This window comes from Teleopsis dalmanni, chromosome 2, assembly GCF_002237135.1.
Source record: "Teleopsis dalmanni isolate 2A chromosome 2, ASM223713v2, whole genome shotgun sequence".
NCBI lineage: Eukaryota > Metazoa > Arthropoda > Insecta > Diptera > Diopsidae > Teleopsis > Teleopsis dalmanni.
Genome location: NC_051847.1, coordinates 100,126,968 through 100,141,707, shown reverse-complemented (window position 1 = coordinate 100,141,707; position 14,740 = coordinate 100,126,968).

The following is a 14,740-nucleotide window of genomic DNA, read 5'->3' as shown; positions in this document are numbered from 1 at the left end:
AATCGACACCTGATTTGATTCGCCAAGCAGATTTAGCTTAACAAGGTAGTCTACCACCAGTCTTGGGGTCATCTCATCCGAGTTCAGTGCCTTGATCGCCGCTTGGGTATCTGTCAGTATTGCAATATTTTTACTCTGGTAATTCCGTTTAATATTGATAAGTACGCATTTTTAAATTGCGTAAATTTCTGCTTGGACGATGCTTGTATTTTTTCTCAGCGCTTACCAGCTTCTTGGCTGGTCCAACTATGCCCAGCTCGGCACCTTCCTTCGTAATAAAACTGAACTTAGGATTCATCGTGTTCCGAACGCTGCTTGGCAAGATTTTCGAACTTCTTTCCATTGAGCCAGCTATCCGTTGTATTTCCTTTATTCATTCCTAGAACTGCCCTTTCCGATTGGGACCTGATGTATATCGGCATAAATGATGTATATCGGTATATATGATGTATATCGGTATATGTGATGTATATCCCTTATATATATGCATGCCAGTCTTTAAGTGTTATTCTGTTGTCTGGATCCATTTTCCCAGATGAGTGCTCCATATGAGATGATAGGTCTGATGATCGCCGAATGGACCCATTGCAGTATTTTTGGTGTACAGCCCCAACTTTTGCCTGCTGTGGGTCTACAGGTCATAAGAGCCCTAGTGGCTTTCTTCGTGATCTCCTCAATGTGGTGTTTCCAGTTGAGTTTTTTGTCGAGATGTATGCCTTAGAACTTAACCGTTTTCTTGATTTCTACCTCAATTCCATCGATTCTGATAGATTTCAGATGTTTCAGATGTATTTCCAAACTTTCATCCACCGATATGCTCGACACATGAGTGGTGAGAGTGTCTCACCTTGTGGACATTCTCGTGTGGTATTCATCCTCATTAGACCCGAACAAGTGCTTATTTCTACCTTTTTAGTTCGAAGCATCCACCGTGCCAAAGTAGAATTTATTCCTCTGTTTATTAGTGATCTCCTTATAACGTCATATTAAGTTTTGTCAAAGGCATCTTCTATATCTAGAAATGTACATATTACTGTTTCCTTCTTCTTAATACTATTCCCTATTATGTTCATCAACTCAAACAATGCGGTTTCAGTGGATCTCCCCGCCCTGTAAGCATGTTGGCATGGATGTAATGGGGTAACAGATATTTTATTCCCTGTTGAATAAGTGCCGGAAGTATACCATCTATGCCAGGTGATTTAAATGGTTTAAAGATGCTCACCGCTTATTTGATTCTAGTTGTCTTACGTATTTCCTTAGCAATATCCCAGGTTCCTTTATCTGCTGTTTGGCAAACTTCCTTAGTGATATTCTCAGTTTCTTGTTTTTCCATGCTAGAGAATCCTGGGATGTGAGTCTCGACAAGTAATTGAATCCGTGTACGTATTGTTATCTTTTTCAAATTGGCTGAGGAAGTATTTTCTTTCTAGCTAATACTTTGCAGAGTCCTCCGTAGTGTGTTCTATGCTGTTATAGAACATCCTGAAACGTTCACTTTTTGCTCTCCAAATTTTCTTATTTAAGAGAGCAAGAGTGCTTCTATACTCGGTCCAGCACCTAGTGCGCTTCGATCGGTTGAATAGACTTCGAGCCGTTGTTCAATCAATAATGACATTGCTGAGATTTTCAACTATGGATTTCAGTTGGGTTTCATGCAAGATATTTCTCCCTATATCTAATTGATTTAGGTTAACTCTTAGGTTATTCTGGTATTTTTTCCAGTCTTTTTTCCTAGCTATTCTATTGATTTGGGGTGCTCCTTCAATGTCAAATCTTATAATACTGTAGTCTGACATCAATGGTTCATTAGAAACTAGTTACAAAGGTTAGCGTATTCCCTATATTTATAATTTTTAATTTATTTTTATTTATAAATTCTCATCAAATTTTCAAACGTTACTCACTCCGTTTGTTGGTGTCTCTGGTGGACTGTTACTAAATCCCTGGAGAGGAATTCTGAAAGACATAGAAAGTTAATATTTTTATTCAATACAATACAAGTTCTGGGGTTATCACATATGACATCCCATATTACCTGTGTGTATTTAGTGACTAGGCCACAAATCCGATATTTGAAAATCCTAAGCTCTTGGACCAGTATTACACTCAGATTGTTCCTGAGTGTTGCTCTCGAGATAACTACCGAGGCAGCTTTCGCATGGTGTAGATTTATTTGAGCTATTTTTATATTTTTCTATGACCAGATGTTATGTAGGACTTGGTTTTCTTCTCTGTCAGTGGGACATCATCGATATACAATAGAGAGACTTGGTCCGAGTCTTCTGTTTCCGCCAAGTTTAGCAGCGTCATGTCGACATCATCTATGTCCTCATTTTCATGAGGTAGGATGCTGATTTCCTCAACTTGTTCGCTCCTTATAGCCTCTGCTTCAATACTTCTTACCACAACTTCCGGTATTTCTTCCCTCGGAATCGGTGATAATTCGTTATCCTCAGTTGCTACGATATCTTTACCCGTCCTGCTCTTTTGGAGGTGAACAGGGATAGAGCTGAATCTGTACGCGATTCTACTGTTTGCCGCTCTTATAGTGTCTAACGATTAGTCGTCGATCCCAATCGTTAGCAGCCTCTCATTCTTCATCTCCTTACTTTCATATATTCTCCACAAATGTTTGTGGAGTCCTTCATTCTGTGTTACCATCAGCTTCAGCAGTTTATCGTTTTCGAAGCCTGCTGCCCTAGTGAGATAAGCTGTCATAAGGTGAACACCGGGCATGTTTTCCCCGGTGCACGTGGTCAGCTGAGTACTTTCCCAATTTTTATGGTGTGGTATTACTTCACTGATCCAGTCAGTCGTTACTTTGCTCGCACAGTTTACCAGTATAACACTTGATCAAAAGTGGATGCTTTCAAACTTGAGTTTCGCTTTCCAGCCCTTATACATTTCCTCCATTAAGAGGTCTTCTACTCTTTCTTGCTCTTTCTGTGTGAGAATGAATTCTGGGTACAGAGTAGGAAGAATTGCCTTGCATTCTTCTACTGAGTAGAAGAATCTTATACCCTTGGCAATGTTTGAGTAGCTGACTCCAGCACCTACTGTTCTCCTGGGCACAAAGGAGGGTACAGTAGTTTTTGCTGTACTAGCCACAGGTTTGGGTTGTGCCTTAGTGTCAACCCTGCTCCTCTTTGCAGTATTACCTTGCGTTGGACTTATCTTACCTCTTCGGGCTTTAAGCCCTCTTTGGGATACCACAGGTACCATTTGGTACCGCCACTCACACCTGTCAATTTCCTTACATCACCGGAAGAGATGGTTAGCCCTGATGTTTGTCCAGTACTGATCTAAGGTTGTGGGATGGCCTCCTAAGGTGCCGAAGCATCGTTAGAGCCCACAACTTTATAACCTTCCTTTTGATTTTAACCTGCTGAAGTTGCAGTTATTGCTGAAATCGCTGGACCAAGTTTCGTTTCCTTTGATCCTTTGCCTTCCTTACGTTCTTGTAGTCTCCATGTAGGAGTTAAAGCCTGGCGTTCAGTATTTCGGATATGAGATTCCGCCTGGTTCGCCAGTTGAGTTGCAGCATGAGATCCTGCTAGTTTGTTTAATTAATTTAAATTCTCCATAAACACCCACGAGAGTGGGGGAAAGGCATGTCCGCTGTGTCATAGCCCCCTCTAACACGGTAAGTCCACAGTTACTCACTGAGGCGAGCAGTTATCAGTTAAATGCACGTTAGAATACAATCTGTTAACCCCGACTGCAAACATCAATCCGATGGACACGTGTTATTCTGGATTAGGGTGATATACAGTTTACTCTGACACCTTTACACTTACTTCACACTCACCCTTATACTTACATTAACTCTAACTACATTCACATCATATATATACACATAGAACACATAGAACATATATATGGAAACATATACATACCTTATCACAACATATACCCACAACATTAATTCATACATGCATATGGACTGCAGGACAACACGACTACTGGTAGTGCTTTGTTGCAATTATGAGCCAAACCGACATCGGATTTCCCATCCACTGAGTTGTCAGCGGGTCCTGTCAGCAAGCTTGCCTGTAGCTAAACCCCTACACCACGTCAAGATGCCTACCACGTATTGGACACGATAACTCAGAAATAGAACACGTGAAGGGAAAACACGGTATGAGACAGAAAAATTAAAATACTGAACTTTATAAAAACCATGCTTTAATCATAATCTGCTGATTGATGTTTCAATTTTTATACACTGAAAGTTACAGAAAATTATGTGGACAGCAACTAAACCAGTACTTTAAAATTCAGCAAGAGAGAATGGCTCAGTGCGACATTTTGACAACGAGTTAAAACTAAAATATCAAAAAAGGAAATAATGCTACACCTTTATATTGCAAAGTTTACAAAACAGATAAAAAGACGAGGAAGAGCGAAAAATTAGTCCGAGAAGCCGAAGTTACAGCAGCCAAAGGAAAACATAAAGTTTTCGATATTACTGTGAAGTTCTGCTCTGTATATTTATGAATGAAACCGAAAAGATTCGAAAAACCAAAACTAGACAAGATTAGGCATAAAGGCAGAGTTATACATCGGAACACGGAATTACAAACCTCAAATGAATACAGTTCAAAGTTGATATATAAAATTCAGCACAAGAAAGTCTGTGGGACAGATATGGTGAACTATCTGAAAATGAAAGAGTCCTTTTATATTCAAGCAAAGAGGAACAAAACATCCGCCCAAGTAAGGTTGTCTTTCTTATAAAGTATGGAAAGTATGGAACTGGTACCCAAAAAGGCAATGAGCAGAGGCTGCTTGAGCTAGGCTATCACAGAAATTTTATTGTAAACGGAGCATTATTTATTTATTATAGCGGGCATCGCTCCTAGATGTAAGAACTAAAAGCGGAGCAAATATTGGAAGCGATCATTACCGCGTCGAATAAACTTTAAATTAAAATTGGCAACCGTCAAAAAAAACGATAACAAAAGGCCGAGAAAAATCAACATAAACAAATGTAAAGACCCCCAACCAGTAATACAATTCACCTCAAACCTAAGAGCTGCCTACAAAGCCTCAAGAAGCACAAATAACGGCAACCAAAATGTAAACGATATTGAAAAGGCGACTTCAAACATATACAAAGAATGTACTTCAGAGATACTTGGATACACTTGTGTCAAGTAAGAACTAGCTGGCAACACTACGGCATATAAAGAATAAAAGAAAAAGAAGAGTACGAAAGAAGAAGTAGAAGAGAACAGTGTCAACAGAAATAGAAGTGTAGTGGTTGTTTATGAACAATGCGTGCAAATGAACGTGAAAATGAAAATTAAAAAAATAAAGCTAATACTTCTTAAATTTAAAAGGTTGTTTTATTGAACTAAAGTTAAACTGGAACGAAAATATCTCTAGCATACGGCGGGGTGATATTTTTTCGGAAATGGAATTAATCATAGTGGACTACGAAAATTGTGCACATTGAGACTCTGCTGGCAAGTTCTGTGAAAATTGTACACGTTGAGACTTCGCTGACGAGTTCTGCAAAAATTCTGCGCCTTGAGGCTCTGCTGACAAGTTTCGCGAAATTAAGAAATCGTTTTGTGTTTTTTTTTTGTAATGCGCAACCACGATAATACGATAGTAACGAAGATTTTGTACCACAAAGAAGTGCTGCAACCACAGATCGACCGTAATCAAGTATCGAGTAAAATAGTGCAGCCTCCGTATAACCAAACATGTTGGTCATATCCGCAGATGATGGTGTCGTCACAAATAATGTCGTCACGAGAGGCACCGATGTAAACCAATATGCAACAAGTTTCAAATGGCATGTCTCCAGTTTGGCATATTCAAATATCAAGTACTAGCCAATTGAGTGGATACATAATGCCGCAAAATTTATACACACAAACGCAAAACATATTACCACACATGTGAATAGTTCACCATATATAGTACCTTCGTATATAGTACCTTGTCCATATATTACGCAACCAGCACCCTACGTTCCTTCAAATCAACTTCGCAACGTACGTGATGTAGTAAAATGATTTCCTGAATTTAATCTTGTATCAAAAATTTCGCCTAATGCCGTGCAGTATATTAAACGTGTTAAAAAGTTGAAAAATGCTTATGGTTGGAATGATAATATTTTGATTTTAATTGATCCAGCCAATATTGGGTGGATTCGTTGCAAGAAGTTTGTGTTACGTGGAAACAATTTGTAGATCGATTTTTAATCGATTTTTCATCTACGATAAACGTGGCCGATACACATATCGAAATATCAAAAATCATAAGGCAGCATAATAAATCGCCGTATTATTATTAGTAAATGCTGGCATTAGGCATGAAAGCGAATGTGCCCGAAAGTACAATTGTAAGTCATATTATAAACGATACTGATTTGAAAAAGAAAATTTTGAATAATTGTATGCAATGCACCAATTTGTTGGGTGATATAAATAAAACACTGTCTATACAACGATATAAATCCCGTAATGAATGTAAATTACAAAACAAATTCAAGTGTCAATAAAGCGAAATTCCCCATCCCAAAAGTTGAACTCCAATGTGCCTAAAGAACAAAAACGGTTCGATCGCATCAAGTGTTACAATTGCTAGTTGACCACTACTTAAAAGATTGTTCAGAGCCACAAAAGAGAAGTCGACGTGGCAAGTGCACTGATTCGTGAATAATTTGCAATCAGAATTGGGCAGACAAAACCGCATACTGTAGTGCTAAAATCTTTGGAGGTGGCGAACACGTTTGCAAAGAAGAAATCGATATTGACATTGATTTCTTCTCAAATCGATATTGACATTGAAATAAAAGCGAAAATTTGTATTTTAGCAGTCGATAATAAATTAATATGTTTTACTCGGTGAAGATGTACTATGTCAGAACGATAAAATATTGATGATTGAAAACGGACAATCTTGAATCGACACCTATTTTCGATAAATGCAGCATCGCATCTAAGTAATGATGCTCGATGCTTACAACTATTCTGATGGATTTTCAAGATATATTCTTAGAGACGGCCTCTGAACTTGGAAAGTGAACAGTAGCGATGAAAATTAAACTTAATATGAACACAATGATTCGCATGAAACCTTACCGTGTCTCATTCGCAAAGCATCCGACAGGTAATTCATACGTGAATTACTCGATAGCGCGATAATATGACAATCTGATTCTGTATTCGTCTCACCGATCGAACTGGTTAAAAAGAAAAACAGAGAACATCGTTTCCATGTTGACTACCATTGTTTAAATAAAATAACCACGAAGATGCCCATCATGAAGGAACAGTTTACGCAGCTGGCAGGTTATTGTTATTTCATCAGGCTCGATTTAAGAATAGGTTACCATCAAATTGAAACGGTCGAAGAATCAAAGAAATACACTGCCTTCGTCACCACCGATGGTCATTACGAATTTAATAGAATGCCACTCGGATTGGTGAATGCTCCAGCTATGTTCCAATCAGTGATGAACAGAATAATCGCAAAGATGTCTCCTGCCAACGTTATTTTACCAAGTACAACGATTGATTAAAACGCTTACGTAAGTGCCTTTTTATATTACGCGATTGCAAGCTGACGGTACGTTACAGCCGATAATGTTCTGAGCCGAAAAATAGATATCACAGTTACGATCTCGAAGCTTTTGCTGTGAACTATAGAACGGTTCCGAACGTATTTGTTAGGAAAGAAATTTCGATTGGTCACAGATTGGTCAGCAATCGCCAAGGTTCGTATCAATAAAGAGTTAAAGTTAAAGATTGCATGTTGGTAAAAAATTCGACTCTGAAGCAGTGTATCGATCGGGTAGCCGTTTAGCTCACGTTGACATGTTAAGTAGTACTCCAGAGCAGACGCCAAAGTAACTTGAAATGGCAGGCGTTATTATGAAAGTTACGACCGATATAAGCAATTGGTTGTACGCCATGTAGATTCAGGATGAAAACCTTCACAAAATAATATCGATCGTCAAATCTCACAACGAAGTCGTGTTACGGAAAGAGTACTGCTTACAAAAACACCGGTTATATCAACGAGAAACAGATGGCCTAAAATTTGTCGTTCCAAAATACGTACGCTGGCATATTGTTTATCTATGTTATTTATATTGTGTCCATCCAAACCAATACCTTTCCTTTTAATCAAAGCAAAAAAAAACTGTTATGTGTTGGCTGTATTAGAATCTTTTACTGAATATTTGGTGGGTAAGGCGGTCCGAGAAACGAAAACGTCGCATGTAATCCAGGTCATAAACGATTTAAATACTTACTTTGGGTCACCAACGCAAATTGTAACGGATAGAGGTACCACCTTTGCCTCTAAAGCTTTTGAAGCATATTGCGATGACAACGGAATCCAACACATCTAAAGAGCTGTGCGTATGGCCAAGTAGAACGCGCAAATCAAACGATCCTGAACTACTTACGTACGTCGAGAGATGATTATAACACTTGGGATACAACGCTAAGAGACCTACAATTTACAATAAATTCACAATAGAATGCGACATCTGGGTTCAATCCGAAAGAACTTATATTCGATTTGGATCTTAGAATCATTGTCCGCAAATAACGATCTAAACAGTGGTCCCAAGGCGACTAAGTTGTGATCGAGTCCCAACCTCCCTCAACAGGTGAATCATTAAAACACAAACCAAAATATCGTGGGCCTTATCAAATTCCAAAAGTCTTGGATCAATCAATGTCTTGGACTTAGTTGTGATCGAGTCCCAACTTCCCTCAACAGGTGAATCATTAAAACACGAACCAAAATATCGTGGGCCTTATCAAATTCCAAAAGTCTTGGATCACGACCAATACCTCGTAGAAGACACCCCACGTATGCAGATAACATTACGAAAATTCTGCTGTGTTCGTATCTGTGTTCCAGCTCTTCCGAATTGGATGAGGACGAGATTTGCAAATCGAGGATAATTTGCAAATCGAGAATGATTGGCAAGTCAAGGATGATTTGCAAATCGAGGACGATTTACCTTCAGTATTGGCCGAGTTGTCAAGTACGAACTAGCTGGCAAGACTGCGACATATAAAGAATAAAAGAAAAGGAAGAGTGCGAGAGAAGAAGAGGAGAGCACTGTTAGCAGTCATAGAAGTGTGGTGGTTGTTTTGAATAGTGTACAAGTGTGCAAATGAAAACTATAGAAAATAAAACCAGTACGTCTTAAAATTAAAAGGTTGTTTTATTAAACTGAAATTAAACTAGAACCAACATATCTCTAGTATACGGCTAGATGATACTAGTAACAAAAAGCAGCCATGAATGTCTAAAAGTACCTGTGATAAAGTGGAACAGAGAATAAGCATAAAAATAAGAATACTGGCAGAAAATATTGCCGAATAAATGTCAACATCACAAAAGAAATTAAAAAGTCGTGTACACGTCATAGAACAAAATGGGTAGATGAGTAAGGCACGCAGGCGGAACTACTAGCTGCAAACGGCGAAAAACCCTCTATGCTATTACGAGAGATCTGTTTAGATCTGTTTACAACAGCGAAATCTGATAGGTCAATAAAAGATAAACAAGACGATATACTTATTAACGATTAAATCAGGAAAAGGTGAATTCAGTTTGTTCTTTTGTTGTAAAATTGACATTTTTTTGATATTATTTGAAACTCTTCCCGAAAACAGTTCTAAGCTGGTTTTACAATGATTTTATTCATTTAAAAGACTTTCAGTAACACAAAAATCGATAAGATTTAGAATATTCTGGAAATCTGCCAGTAAATATGTGAGCTCTTCGATAGTTTTGGGCTTCATACTGTTTTATGTAATTCACCTCCTTTAACTGTAGTTAGACGAGGTCTTCAATTTTTTGTACTGTGATAGGTTCCGAGTATGAAAAGACTTCACAAAGTTGAGGAAAATGTGATATTATGTGAACTTCCATCTTTATGGTACGTGTTGGTGGACTACACATAACAGATACAAAGTATGTCCAGATGTATCTGGACATATTCTGTATCTTCTAACACAAAATTTGTGACCGGGATTTCGTGCCTCCGTGAACCGTTCCACCAAGATTCCGTGATGGAATTTTAAAAAAAATTTTTGGGTAAAGTAAATCTTAAAATATGTAAAACACATACAGAGATTAGCATTCCACAATACAATATTAAAGGACATGAACACAATATTAAGGTTCTTGTTTCGTGAAGAGACTTACTACACATCTGTTACCAATTTCATCATTCTCTTATTTTGTTGATCAACGCATCGCTTTGTTGATTATTTGGGCTTGAAAGAAGTTAGATTGGTGGACTCATTGCAGTATTACCGTATGTTTGCTGACTATTTTTTCTTAGGAAAAGTATGGTTTGACTTATTAAGCCTATTTTCACTATCATGAACGTGAGATGAACTTGACAACAACATAAACTGACAGTTCGGTTCACACTATCATGAACTGTCATGGAGCGTAAAATTTGTTTTGTTTTGTGTAAACGTATAAAATACTTGTATGTAGTAGTGCAGAGCACAGAAATTCAAAGTATTGAGCATTAAAAGGTAAACATAAACATAACATTGCATATGTATGCGTGTCAAGCTGAAAAAATGCAGCAAATTTCATGGCGTGAAATTCATGAACTAACATCACTCTCTCTTCCCTCTCTCATCTATCGGTAACCGGCAGTCAAGTTCATGTTCATGTTACTTTCATGATAGTGTAAATTGGGTCATTATTTGCAACTTGATCGTATGCTTGTTACTTTTAGGGTACGTCTTACTGTTGATGGTGCTGCTAACTAGCTAAAGGAATAGTTCTAGTTTTAGGGTATAACACTTTATTTCTTATTGTTGGATAAGTGGATGCCTGTAATTTTTTTAAAATGTGCATATCTTATAATTTTCTTCGACAGTTGTTTGGAAATTGTAAACATATTTCGAATGAATATTCACAACAGACAGTTTTTCCTGCAACGTCTGACTAATTCTTGCAAGTCGAGACAAGTCTGAACATTTTTAAAAGCATTGTTGCTGTTTATCTTGTTTTCAATTTGATTAATCGTTTTTCAGCCAATCTAAAAGTAAAGAATTACGATTAAAAAAACTTATTATTTAAAAACTTAATGTACTGTGTATGGAGTTGATTAATGACTAGAACTATAGTTTTGCATTGGACAAACCCAGAATAAGAAAATCTATCTCAACAGAAGAATTTAAAGAAAGCAATATCACAATAGACGATAGTTATGGTACAATCTACATTTTAAAAATTTTATTATGTAATAAGTTTGCAATTTAATGTAATGCTTTGATTATTAATGACGATAGCTAACCATAAATGTTTTAGCTAACGTTTTGCTTTTTTCGTAGTAAAAAACACCAGTAAGTAATTTAAATTAAATTCAATGCTTTTATTTTCAATAAAATAAAGACATAATTAACTGAATTCTAAAATCTTTTCGATAATTCGAAGATAAAATTTTATATTTATTCTTTAGAAACAAATGTTTTAAGTAAACTATTTTATACTTAAGCATGAGCTAATCAGTTCAAAATTCTGCTGTTTTAAGTATATTAAATTATAATATTAATGTTCTTATGATTTGATACAATATTTGCTAATTCAAAGAGAAGTTTAATGTTTTACTTAATAATCAGTTAGAAGTTTAATATAATATTTTGCACAATTAACTATTTACAATATTATAAAATAATAAATATTGAATTTTTATTTTACATTTTATATTTATTTATATATCATATCTATATCATAACATTTATACATTTCTTAAAATTATGTATTTTGTATGGCAAGTAGAATACAAAAATCAGCTTCAGTGTGAAAAGTTTATAATATGCAACATATGCATACATTTATAAATACATATGTATAAATATGTGTGTATATATTACTAATTATTTATATATATATATATAATTATTTGTATATATATATAATTATTTGTATATATATATAATTATTTGTATATATATATAATTATTTGTATATATATACAATTATTTGTATATATATACAATTATTTCTATATATATACAATTATTTGTATATATATACAATTATTTGTATATATATACAATTATTTGTAATATAATTATTTCCATATATATATATATAATTATACATATATGCGTATATATTTGCAACACATATATATAAATATTTGAATCATATTAATTGCGTTTCTAGCACTATTGCGCAAATCGATATTATTTTTCGTAACACTTTGATTGAAATAATAAAACTAATGAGTATTTCTGAACTTCCTACAAAAAGACCAGTTCTTAAACTGAGAAAGATTTCTATACAAAAATAATTCGCTTGTATTTTCTTCATTATCCAAACTATAGCTTTTAGTTTGGCGATATTCTCAGATGGGTATATCCTTAGCAGAAAATGATTCAAACATTAACATGTCTCGAAACTGGATATAAGATTAGGGAAAAGTTGAAATATAAAAATGGAATATCTTTTCTGGATCAAACAAAACAGGTACAAATTAGCGATACCTGTAACACAGGCAACGGCATTAATCGTTGAGTACATTATAAAAAATGATTTCTGTGAAGACATTTATACATTTTATTATTATTAATGTTTTGATGTTACTAAACTTTTAAAAAAACAAATATATGTTATATATATGAAATGATAAATTTTTTATACTATGTTTAGGGCTATAATAAACATAAAATTGTACCTTTTATTGTTGTATTATTATTTCAATTTTTGTACAAATACATCATTATTTTGAATAACGAACTTAACAAATGCGAAGCAATAATTCTTAAATATTTTATAAAAAATTATTTTTCAAATTAAAGAATGAATTTGTTGTTTTCATTCTGCGCAAAAGCGAATATATAGATATACATATATACGAGCATAATATATATACACTAGTTTATATAAGACATACATATACTGTATAACTACAGAATTGCTTAAAGTAAGAGAATACGTTTTCAGATTGATCTTTCGATCATTGCTATATATATACATATACTAAATTTAAGACTATATGAATACATTTTTGAATAGTTTTGAGAAAATAAATAACAAATGTTAAATTACGAAGCTACTATTAGTAACCTTATGTTTATTGACAAATCGCTTTTACGTTCATTCAAAATTCATGCCATTTTAAAACTCCGCAAGATGAAATTTAACAAAAAATTACATAGTATGTATAGTATCCTATGAATTTTAATAGATTATATTCGTTTTGAGTCACTATCTACAACAATAGTTTCGTCTGTCATTTTGTGCTGTAAATCTTTGTGTGTTTGTTATAGTTGTAATATTACTATTTTTTTTAGTTTAATGGTTTTAAAAAGATTTATTTTATTCGAGTTATTTTAAAAATAATAATAATAAAAATAAAATACACTGGAATATTAAAATAGGTGTGTTTTTATTGTATTTACAGCTCAGTGCTTGACAAACTTGATTCATTTTTTATATGAACTTGATATAGTTTTACATTGTCGGAATAAATTACTTAATAATATGCATATGTATGTCATAAATAGCAAATAAGCCCTAAGTCTAACTCTATTTGTGGTACGGTGCGGTACAATATTGAATACATATCGTGCGGTAACATATATACGGAATAACAGATAACAGATGGAACACACAATTTGTAATTTTTAGACTTTTAAACTATGAAATTCACAAATTCATTTCAGAACTTTTTCTTTTTACATGCTTTTTTATACCGCAGTGTTTTAATTACCACACCAAATCTTAAATCCGACAAATGTATATCTAAGAAATGCTCTCTAATAAATAAATAATCAAAGGCAAAATGAGAATTTTCACTTCAATTTGAATATATCCTGGAACAAAATATACGGATTCGGTGTATCACAAAAAGACATTGTTATGTAGTAATTCGTATAGATTGCCAAACTTTTACTTTATTCAATAGACGTCCACTTTAACGAATTTTTCACAAACCGTATTCAAATATATATAAACAAATTCAATAACAGCATTTTTCGTTAAATTGGACTCTCGTTATACTGGACGACTATTGTTTTATATTTTCTTCATATGCTGCTACTTGACACATAAAAAATCATAAGGAAGCAGCACTAGCCAGTTTATCTAATATTTAAAATAGCAGCCGATTGCCGAGTATTTTCTTATATTCATACTGTGTTTATACATATATTTTTACAAGGTATCATCCTCCTGTTCCACATTGAAGCGACATAAATATGAAACATGATTCAGTGATCCAAAAACCGAACAAAAACTGTATAGGAAGAGGTCTCAATCTTAGTCTTCTTAAAAACAAACATTCATTTTTAAATCCTGAAAAATACAATAAGCAGTCTACTTTAGAAACAAATTGTAGGAAATCGACAGATAAGAGAAAAATTTCATCTCTTATCTCTTTGAAACCCGCGAAAATATAATTATCAGAAATTGGTATAAGATGCAAGTTCGGATATATTACTTTCGAAATATCTAGGATTTTATAACAATCCATTATCGGATCAAATTATCTTTAGCATTCTGAATTTAAGATTATTACTGAAAATTGTAAGATTTCCTTTCTTTCATTTTCTTTCCGTTCCTTGGGTCAAAGAATCACATTTCAGTTGCTTAATTGCGAAAACCCACCCACACCCTGTATATATTTTAAGAATAACTTATTATTTTATATTTTTCTTTAGATGAATAAAAATAGTATTTTTATTATTTAAAAATTATTCTTGGAAAAAGACTTTTGAAA